The sequence below is a fragment of the Meleagris gallopavo genome, chromosome 2 (genome assembly GCF_000146605.3).
Source record: "Meleagris gallopavo isolate NT-WF06-2002-E0010 breed Aviagen turkey brand Nicholas breeding stock chromosome 2, Turkey_5.1, whole genome shotgun sequence".
Lineage (NCBI taxonomy): Eukaryota > Metazoa > Chordata > Aves > Galliformes > Phasianidae > Meleagris > Meleagris gallopavo.
Genome location: NC_015012.2, coordinates 83,804,527 through 83,814,503, shown reverse-complemented (window position 1 = coordinate 83,814,503; position 9,977 = coordinate 83,804,527). Strand labels below are relative to the sequence as shown.

The 9,977-nt window shown below is 45.3% G+C and overlaps 1 protein-coding gene and 1 long non-coding RNA gene across 2 annotated transcripts in view; one reads left to right on the top strand and one right to left on the bottom strand.

Moving 5' to 3' along the window:
- The window catches only part of LOC100543126 (SWI/SNF-related matrix-associated actin-dependent regulator of chromatin subfamily D member 3), an 87,556-nt gene that overhangs the window by 14,529 nt on the left and 63,050 nt on the right, over window positions 1-9,977 (top strand). The window lies entirely within an intron of this gene.
- LOC109366242 lies at window positions 9,183-9,971 on the bottom strand. The gene is made up of 2 exons (XR_002112443.1): window positions 9,595-9,971; window positions 9,183-9,495 (listed from the first exon to the last, which is right to left on the bottom strand). It is a non-coding gene; the product is annotated as an uncharacterized LOC109366242 (long non-coding RNA).

Sequence of the window (9,977 nt, the reverse complement as noted above, 5' to 3'; positions counted from 1 at the left end):
GTCTGGGACCGCGCGGCACCGGGCTGTGAGCGCGGCCTGAGGCGCGGCGCCGAGAGCGAGGATCTGCGCTTCCTCCGTGCGCTGCCAGCCCGAGGCCCGGAGGGCTCAGCCGGCCCTCTGCGTTTGCTTCTTTCGTTTGATTTTCCATTTAAAAATAGCGAAAGTGAGGGAAGGCGGAGGAGAGATGCGCTGGTTTTGCCACCCAGCTTCTGAGTGCAGATGGGTTCCAGAGGAAGGAGTTGTTGCTCTGCGGGGTCGCTCAGTATATAAGAATAATTTCAGTCGTAGGGAGGACGGAGTCCGGGCACGTGGAGGTGCTCAGGTTGGCGATGTCATTTTAAATGCCGGTATCAAAGGCGATTGCTTGGGAGAAACGGAAACACTGCACTTAAGTGCTAAGAGCAGATGCAAAACGGGAATGGGAGGAGGATGGAGGTGGTGAACGGGGAGGGAGGTGCTGGTGTGAAACTGCTCCTGTCTTAAGGATGCTGCAGTGCTTTGGGGACCGTTTGCCAGGCTCAGAAAGCAGCACTGTGTCTCCTCGGCAACAGGAAAGGCATGTAGCTGTTCCCATGGAAATGTGCAGAGGGCTTTGCAGGGAAGGCTCTTTTCAGAGCTCGGCAGTGCAGGCTGTGGGCTCCTCTTTGGATGTACCTGAAGCAGAGGCAGTGCACACCTCAGGTGTCTGATCCTGGAGCCTCCCAAGAGTCAGCTGTGAATTGCGGGGTGCAGCTCCTAGCTCCCCGCGTTAAACAAATGAATTGTGCACTGTTGTTCCCACCTGAACAGTTCCTTCCTCAGTCACAAATTGCCACCATTGAAGAGGTGTCTGCAACTTTTCCTTAGGAAAGCAGCCAAAGAAGCACCAGGGATTCTTTCAAAGGAGCAGGCAGACAAAACTAAAAATGGGGAAACAAAGTCTCTATCTCAGCAGTCCTTCCTGATACCAGAAGGGAGAAAAGAAAGGCTGTGTGAAAGCAGTGGTGAGTCTGCTTGTGCTACATCCACCAAATAAGAATCTGATTTTACAAACTGTATGCAGCAGGCACCGCTTCTTCTAGAGCTGTGTGATGGTCTTTGAAGGGAGCAAACTTAGATTTAGCAGGGATCAGAAGCAGAGTCCAACAGCAAGAGGTGGTAAATAGCAGCGCATTATTTACCTTCTTTATCCTGATTTGTCTTCTATTCCCAATCTTCTAAGGTAAAAAAAATGCTAGCGTTTTCACACAACCCCAGAACTGTAGGGGTCAGAAAGAACGTTTGGAACCCACCACTTCAGCCCCCTCAAAGCAGTTCCCTATAGCAACTACACAGGAAAACATCTGGGCGGGTTTGGGTTATCTCCAGAGGAGACTTCCCCACCTCTCTGGGTTCTGTTCTAGGGCTCTGCCAGCCTCATAGCACAGAATTTCTTCCTCACATTCAGATGGAACTCCCTGGGCTCCAGTTTGTGTCCAGTGTCCCTTTGTCCTGTCACTGGGCCCCACCAAACAGAGCCGGGCCCCATCCTCCTGACTGCACCCTTCAGGTACTGATCAGTACTCATCAGATCCTTCTCTGCCTTTTCTTCTCCAGATGGACAGTCCCAGGGCTCTCAGCCTTTCCCCATCATTAGATGCTCCAGGGCCATCTTTACAGCCCTCCGCTGTGCTCTTCCAGTCAGATCCTCAGAAAGGCCAAAGCCTACTCTCCTGAAGTCTAGGGTTGTGACCCTGTTTTCTGCTCTGCTCCATTCCCTCATGTTCCTGATCACCTCCATCTTGCCTCTGTGGCAGACACCACTACAACACTACCCATACTCCTCAGCCTAATCCTGACCCATGCACTCGCAGCTGATGCACCATTCACGGTCACAGGATGGCTGAGGTTGCAAGGGACCTCTGGAGGCCATCTGCTCCCACTTCTTGCTCAAGTATATCCAAAGGAGTACTTCACTCATACCTGCTCTCTTCCATGCTTTGTCTTTGGGTCTCAGCTGCAGTCAGGATCCTCATCATTTTTACGCTGGGAGTTTGCTACAGGATTAGAAACTGTTAGAAACTATTTTCATTGCACATGTCCATTCTTCAGCAGCTGCCAGACAGAATGGAGTCATTCTCTGAAGGCATTCCAGGCTTTGGTTTGAAGTATCAGAGTTGTGGCCCGCAACCGTGCAAGAGAATCCACAGAACTGGTGGACAGATAAATCATGTTAGAATATAAAGGGGGAAATAGCAAAAAACAAAGCCTTTAAAAAGGCCACAGTAAGGAGAGGCTGTAGGCCTACAGCTGAGTCTTTAATTTATTTCTAAAGAGGATTTGTGACTGATGAACTGCAGCACTTGTTGGAGTTAAGTGAGGATAAACGGATGACAAAGCTGTCATGGGGGGGTGAGGTCATCAAATATGTAAGATGGGGGGATGCATAAAAAGTGGATTTTGGGAGAGAATTGTAGTGGTGAGATAGGCAGTGGCAGGAATTGGGCTAGGGAAAAGAGGGATTGACTCAAATGGCCGCAGGAGGTGGAGAAACTGAAGGAAAAAAAAGGTTAGCATTAAAACAATTGGAAAAGTGGAAGAGTTGTTACAAATCAGTTGAAGAAAAGGAATCAGTTGAGTTATAGACAAAAGAAGCTTTTCTTAAGGGCAGAAATAAGACAGGTTGTTTTTATGTTTGTGTTCTTTCTCTTCCAGTAGCTTGCATCCCTTATTTCTTACGAAATATTTGTGATTGACTTTCCATTACATAAGCTTTATGCTATATTTTTTAACTTTTTTTATACTTATTTGGATTAGGTGAGTGTCATACTCCAGGTTAATATCTGGGATTTTAGCTACAGAAATTTAAAGAAATAATTTTCTATTTTTTAATCTTACGAAATTGTAGAACCCTTCCTCTGTACAACATTAGCAGATATTTACTCCTTAGTATTTGCTATTGCTTTTATAACCAGCCTTGCTGTGCAATACGTCCGGCTCATCTGAAGCATCTGAGCACCGGGGCTTCTCTGAGGAATGAAGCACGCTTGCTTCCCAAGAGAGAGCAGGGCAGTCAAAATTCCCTACAAGCACATTGTTTCTATGGTTTCAAGTTGCAGGCTGAGTATAAATTGGTCAGGAAACAGGTGCTGATGATGGGGTGTGCAGCACAGGAACTTGGTAGCCATTCAAAACAAGCGCAGCAAGACAGCTGCTGTGCTGGGTCCGCTGCCCATCATGGTGACTGCTGCTCTCCCTGCTCCTTTGCACTCTTGCTATTTCCATCTGCTAACTTCATATGTAAACTGCAAAGGCCAGAGACCACGTTGTTTTTATCTGTACCACCAAGAAATCTTGGGCCAAAGATGCAAGCTGATTACCGTGAGTGGGAAAACTGTGACAAGTAATGTGATGTAACCTACAGCAGGTAGCTCTTCTTGTTGCAGTTCACATGGAAGCACTTCTATCTGAGCCTTACCAGCTCAACTGTTAGCATAAGCAATGCGAATGATTTATTTTGCAAAGCACCACAGACCACAAGGATTCCACTGGTGCTTCTTCTAACCCCAGATTTTTGAGGTGCCACCATTTATGTGCATTGTCCCCTCGGGAGCATAGGCAGGGTGTTACCGTGTGGCTCAATGACTTCATTGCCAAATGGAGTTTGTTGCTGTGAGCTGCAGCCTGCCAACCTGCCGTGCCTATTATATGGTGGGAGAGACAAGGAGGGAAACCACTGCCCAAAAAAAGGCTGAGCTGAAAGCACATTGTCCAGCTCCAGCCTGAGCACTGTAATCATGTCCTGTGCCACGAGCAGCTGTGCCTGATTTCATGTGTATTTATATACCAGGAGAACGGAAAGCTGGAAGGTTTAGAAAATGTCCTACCTGCTGCTGCAGGCCAATCACAGCTCCTTCAGGATTGATCTTCCACTGCTGTCTTGTGTTCTTCCAGCCAAAATCTCCTGATATTTTAATGCCCATTTGATTTTTTTCTCTATTGACTCAAAAGTCTGTGAATCTTTCCCCATATTGTCTCACGTAGATCTCTGAAGATGGTAAAAAAAGGAAGAAAAAGAACTGCAGATAGACAAAAACCTGCATAGAACAGCCATCTCCAGAGCTCCTTCTCTTCCACCTGTTCTTATCGAATGCGTGCCATTTTGTTTATAACCTTTCACCTGGTTTTTATTTTGTTGGACATTGTGTGCACTGGATGTTCAGAATTTCAGACATGTTTCCCTGCATTACATTTAAGTTGCTTTTGCCATTTTACCACTGGCTGCCATTTCTCAAAGCTGTTGATGTTTGCTGTAGTAATGGACCGCTTGAAATTAAAATTTCCTTTTCTCAGAGGTCATCTTTTCATAACTTTGTGATTATTTTGCCAAATAAAATAATTTAAAAGTCACTTGGGCTCATTTAGCAATATGGTTTTTTGGTTTTTGTTTGTGTTTTTTTTTTTTTTTAATAATGACCAGTATTACTCATCACTCTCAGCTCCATTGTGCTCCCAGATTGTTGTGATTTTATTCACCTAATAACGGTTCTGCCAGTGTAGCTGAAATGAGAGGTGAATTTATGACTGTATGCCAAGATTGCTCTGTTCTCCTTCTTTGGTTATGTGCCTTCTGCAGTCTCTGTGCTTTCTAAGATTGTCACGTCTCACATATTTTTGTGTATGAATGCATCCCTCAGGAAGTGTTTACTCATTACTTATTTACTCAAACTATAGATTCTTTTCAAATGATTTTCAGTGGGACCAGAATATATAGCATTATAGCATTATTAATCAGAAGAGGCTTTCAAAAAATATTTTTTCCTAATAAAGAAGGAGGAAATCCAGTTTCCTCCTTCTTTACAGATGGGCAAAAACACTCTGGGCAGTTGCACTGCTGCAATCCTAAGTCTCTGTGTGGCCGAGGGGAAGTAAAATAACTGAGTGTGTGAGGACATAAATGGTAAATGGGATAAAGGAGTTGTGTAAGTTTCCGAATTTAATGGATTTCTGGCCAATTTTCAACAAAAAGGAATAAGTGTGTATCTTATTTAACTGGACCCCAGGGAAGCCTTTGGGACATTGCTGTCTGAAAACGTAGTTGAGATTCAGGAGACAGGTAATAATAGAAGACGGGCAAAGCAGGTAAGGAAAACGAAGCAGAAGACATCACATTTTTTTAAGGAATTATCTTTGGATTAAAGCTGTTTAATATTTTTTCACTAAAGCCCAGGGCACAAATAACAGGAAGCACAGAAAAGTGTCGATGATGCAAATTATACAGGGGTTGTTGAAGCAAGAGAGTAAGTTATCATACTCAACTGAGTGATTCTGAAGACCAACAAGTAGAAATCAGTCTCTGATGACAGTGCAGCTCACAGCTGTGCCCTCAAGGGCTGCTAACGAGTCAGCACTGTGAGCTGAAGGCTTAACTAATGGCAGTGAGACAAACAACTCTGTGTATTGCTGAACTGTACTGCAGCAGAATTTGGAGCTGTCACTGTCATAACATTGTGGAAAGTGGTTGTTAATCCTGGAAAATGTGATAGAGGGTTCTGCTGGTGAGAAATATCAATGCCTTTGAGAATATAGGTGCAGTCCTGCTTACCCATGTTCTAGATAGATTAACCAGGACTTATTTAAGAAAACTTGATGAAATGATAGAAATGGACATTTCTGTTTAAAGAGAGCAAGTACGGGTCTCACTTGTTTAGCCTGGCAAAGGGTGACTTAGCGTGGGCTGTGATTGCTGTCCCTAAATGCCCCAAACCAGAAATGTTAGACTTAAAGAAAGGCAAAGTTGATGAAAGAACGAATGACAAATATCCAGATAAACTTAAAATAAGACATTCAGATAACTTTTTTTTTTTTTTAGCAGCTTCCAACAAGGCCAAGGCTTAATGTGCAATGCAGTAAATGTATGTCTGAAAAGATCCTATATGACATGGCTGCTGTTGATTATACAGCACCAGCCTCACTGGTCCAACAGTTCCCTCCTCTGTATTCGGTCCATTTGTGAATGTGGGTGAATCCTTCATGGTGCTGCTGCCAAACACACCCCAACCCACCACTCCAATCAAGTCCCATAAAATACTGCCTTTTTCTTTTTTTCTCCAGGAGGCAGTAGATGTAGATCCTGAAGTATTATGGATCTTTTTCTCCACCTTCTGGCATCCCTGCTGTTGTCTGTGATTACTTTTAAGATAATCAGGACATATGCTTTTAATTATCTCCTTCCTTACCTCTGCAGCTATGTTTGGAAATTCTGGAGAAAGACAAACATTTTTCTATGCCTTTACTTACTCTTTATTGCCTCTATTTCAAGCCTTTTCTTTCTTTATGCTTGCTACAAATTGCTCGTAGGATTTCTTCATTGCAAATAGATTTGAAAACCCAATGTAAATGTGTAACATGAAGTGATGTATCTATAGACGGTTATGTAGAGTGGTAGTTGAAGGTGAAGGAAAATACGAAAGGCCACAGTATAAAACCTGGTAAGTGTCAAGGGGAACTGGCAGCAGTCAGATACGTATTCTTTTTCTAAAATTGAAATTTTAAAGGACCCTTTTTGATCACCTTACACTTGTTTTGAAGCAGACCTGTGAAGCTGGTCAAGGGGAACCACTCTGGATAGAGATAGCTGTATCAAAATTCCATGCAGTTTATGGAGGCAAATAGGGCAAAAGGAACCATTGGGAATCGGCTCATCACCTCTCCTGCTCCATGTCAGAATCAACACCAGCTGCATCACTCGAAGCAGATGCTTGTCTGACATCTTCCTGACGACCTTATGGAGGTCATAGAATCCTAGAATCCTTAGAGTTGGGATGGACCTCTGAAGGCCATCTAGTCCAACTCCCTGCACTGCACAGGGACACCACAGCTAGATCAGGTTGCTCAGGGCCTCATCCAGCCTCAACATGAAAGTCTCCAGGGACAGGGCATCAACCACATCTCTGGGCAACCTGTGCCAGTGCCTCACTACCCTCACTGTAAAAGATTTTTTCCTTGTATCCAACCTAAATCTACTGTCTTTGAGTCTGAATCCATCCCTGATGGAAAAAAAATCTCAGAACATTTCGACTTTTACTGCTGTAGTCTTCTTTAATATCTGAATCTTCCTGGGAGAAATTTCAATCTGTTACTTCTTGCACTATGAATATGCAGAGTAGCTCTTCTCCATATTTGCAGCAGCCTTGTGGTTCTCTTCTCTTTCCCTCCTTAGGCTTTACAGCTCTTATCACAATTGTTTTCTGTGAACCATCTTCATTTCTCCCACACATATTTTCTTTCACACATGGAGCCCCAAACTGCAAAGAATAGTTTGGTTGAGATGCTAACAGTGTGTAGCACAGCAGAAAGATTACTTCAAAAGGGTTCCAATACTTGCAAAATTTAATTTTGCAGCCTCAGGGAAATCTTGAGCTGGGAGAGAATGGATGTGGAGAAAGTGTACACAAAAAGTGGAGACAGATAAGAATCTGGAGTGCCATTGTCACAGCTTTTGTTGCACCAAGGGGATGAGAGCAGTGGGGCAGTACTCGTTGTTCGTGCTCACCTGGTTTTATGTGTGTGTGTCTGTTTACCTGGTGTTAGCATAGTACTATTAATTCATATTCAGCTTATGATGTTATATCACCAAATATACATTTTTTTCTGAAAAAAGAAGCAAAAAACAAACAAAAAGCCCAACCAAAATACTACCATCAGTTTTCTCTCTTTATGCAGTTGTTGATTCATGACTTGGTCTAAAAGCCTGTGCTCTTTCTGATTGCATTATGTCCTGCTCTTTCAAACATCCCCAGCTTTTTGGGATTTTAGTTCTGATTCTCTCTCACAGCATATCTGTGAGCACTGCAAACCATATCTTGCTAGGAAATTTAATCAGCATGCTCTCTAGTTCATTATCTATATTGTTAATGAGAATATTGAATAATTCTGAACTGAGGAACAGGTTACCTTTTGTTTAGAATATGCAGAAGCTCCATCTCAGGATATTTTGACTCTTTTTTTATGCAGTACTGCACAAATTCCAAAACTGATGAGAATACGGGAGATGAGATGCTGGGTCGCAGCCCCAGTGAAGGAGATTTGGGGGCTTTGTTTGACAGCAAATTGAACAGGAGCCAACAGTGTGCCTGGGTAGCCAGGAAGGCCAGCTGTACCCGGAGGTGCATCAAGCACGGCCTTGCCGGCCAGCTGAGAGCAATGATTCTCCTGCTGTACAGTGCACTGGTGCGGCCTGACATTGAGTACTGTGTATGATTTTGGGCGTCACAGTACCAAAGGGACATAAAACTGTTAGCATCCAAAAGAGGGCTACGAAGATGGGGAAGGGTCCAGGAGGAAGACATGAGAAGAGCAGCTGAAGTCCTTTGGTTTGTTCAGCCTAGAGGAGACTGAGGATAGGCCTCACGGCATCTTGCAGCTCCTTGTGATGGTCCACAGCTCCCTCATAGCAGCCCGCAGCTCTTCATGGCAGCCTGAAGCTCTTGGTGGCTGTCCTACAGCCCCTGTGGCCCTGCAGCTCCTCACAGGGAGCGAACGGGCAGCGCTGAGCTCTGCTCTCTGCGACAGCCACAGGGCCGAGGAACGGCGTGGAGCTGTCATGGGAGGGCCGGGTGGGGGTGGGGGAAAGGCCGTGCCCAGAGGGCGGTGGGCATGGAGCAGCTCCCCGGGGCAGCAGGTACAGCCCTGAGCTGCCGGAGCTCGTGGAGCCTCTGGGCAGTGCTGTCAGACACGGGGGCCGATTTGTGGGTGCTTCTGTTTTGGGGGTTGGACTCGGTGACCCCGTGGTCCCTTCCAAGCCTGGATGTTCTATGATCTATGCTTTAAATTTCTGAACCCTGCTGACCTCAGTGAAAACCGGGTGAGAGAAACCAGGCCCTTTTAGAGCAACCTTGATGTATTTCTTTAACTACTATTGATTGAAAAATCGAATGGAGCTGCAAACGTATTCCTCCCCTCCCACGGCTCGTGTTTCTGCTTTTTTAGCCTGACCAGCGTAGTTTAAAATAGCAAAGAAGTAAAAACAAACTAAGCAAATTGGAGGGAGAAAAGATGGCTTCCTGCAGCCCAGATAAGGAGGACATATGTCAGCTTTCTTTGAAACCTGAGTTAAGGACATAGCACCAAGTGAAGCTGAAGGGAGCAGTGGAAGGATGGAAGGAGGTCCCACTGTGCGCCCACTGCCCAAGAATGTGTGAAGGAACACAAGCACTGCAGGGTCTGTCTGTGCCACTGCCATCAGGGCCAGGCGTGGCAGGGAGCTGCAGCAAATAACATTTATTTTCTACACTTCTGAAAGAAAATACAGGGGGGAAATAGGAAAAAAAAATAATCAGATAAAACTGTATAGTTTTTCTTTGGGGAGAAGACATGCTCACACTGTAACCTTCATTCATTTGTTATGTAAGTGCATTTTACACAAGTCTTCCTTCACAATATTGTGGGGAGTGGAAGAATCTCGGGAATTAAATGTAATTCTCAGCGAGGTGATCTTGGGCGAGTCAGTTCCATCCATTTGTACCGTGGCTTCCACTTGGAAAAAGAAAAAAAAAAAAAAAAAGAAAACGAGTTATACTGCTTCCTATAGGACTCTGTGAGCTACAGTTGTACTGAGTAAGGGCTGAGTGCTACCAGTATGGGATTGTTGCCACTGAAGTCTCGTTACGTGCACGGCTACAGCGTGTCTGCAGCTCCCTCATTTTCAGGCGGCCGACCTGCTTACCCGATGTTCTCTTTGTAACTCTCGCTATAGAGCTGCTAAGAACATCCAGACACAGGACGATACTTATTCGGTTGTAGTCACTTGAAATCCGGTGACGTTTCCCACCCTATCCCGGTGCTGCAGGATGTAGCCGGCTGCCGGCTGAGCCAGGAGCAGCTGCTCGCGTCGCTTTATCCGTAGCGGATCAAAAACACGAACAAAACCCCACCCCGAGCGCTGCCGCGGTGCTGCAGCCCCCGCCGCCCATCGTGCGGCGCTGGCGACGATGGAAACGAATCGCGGGGCCCCGCGG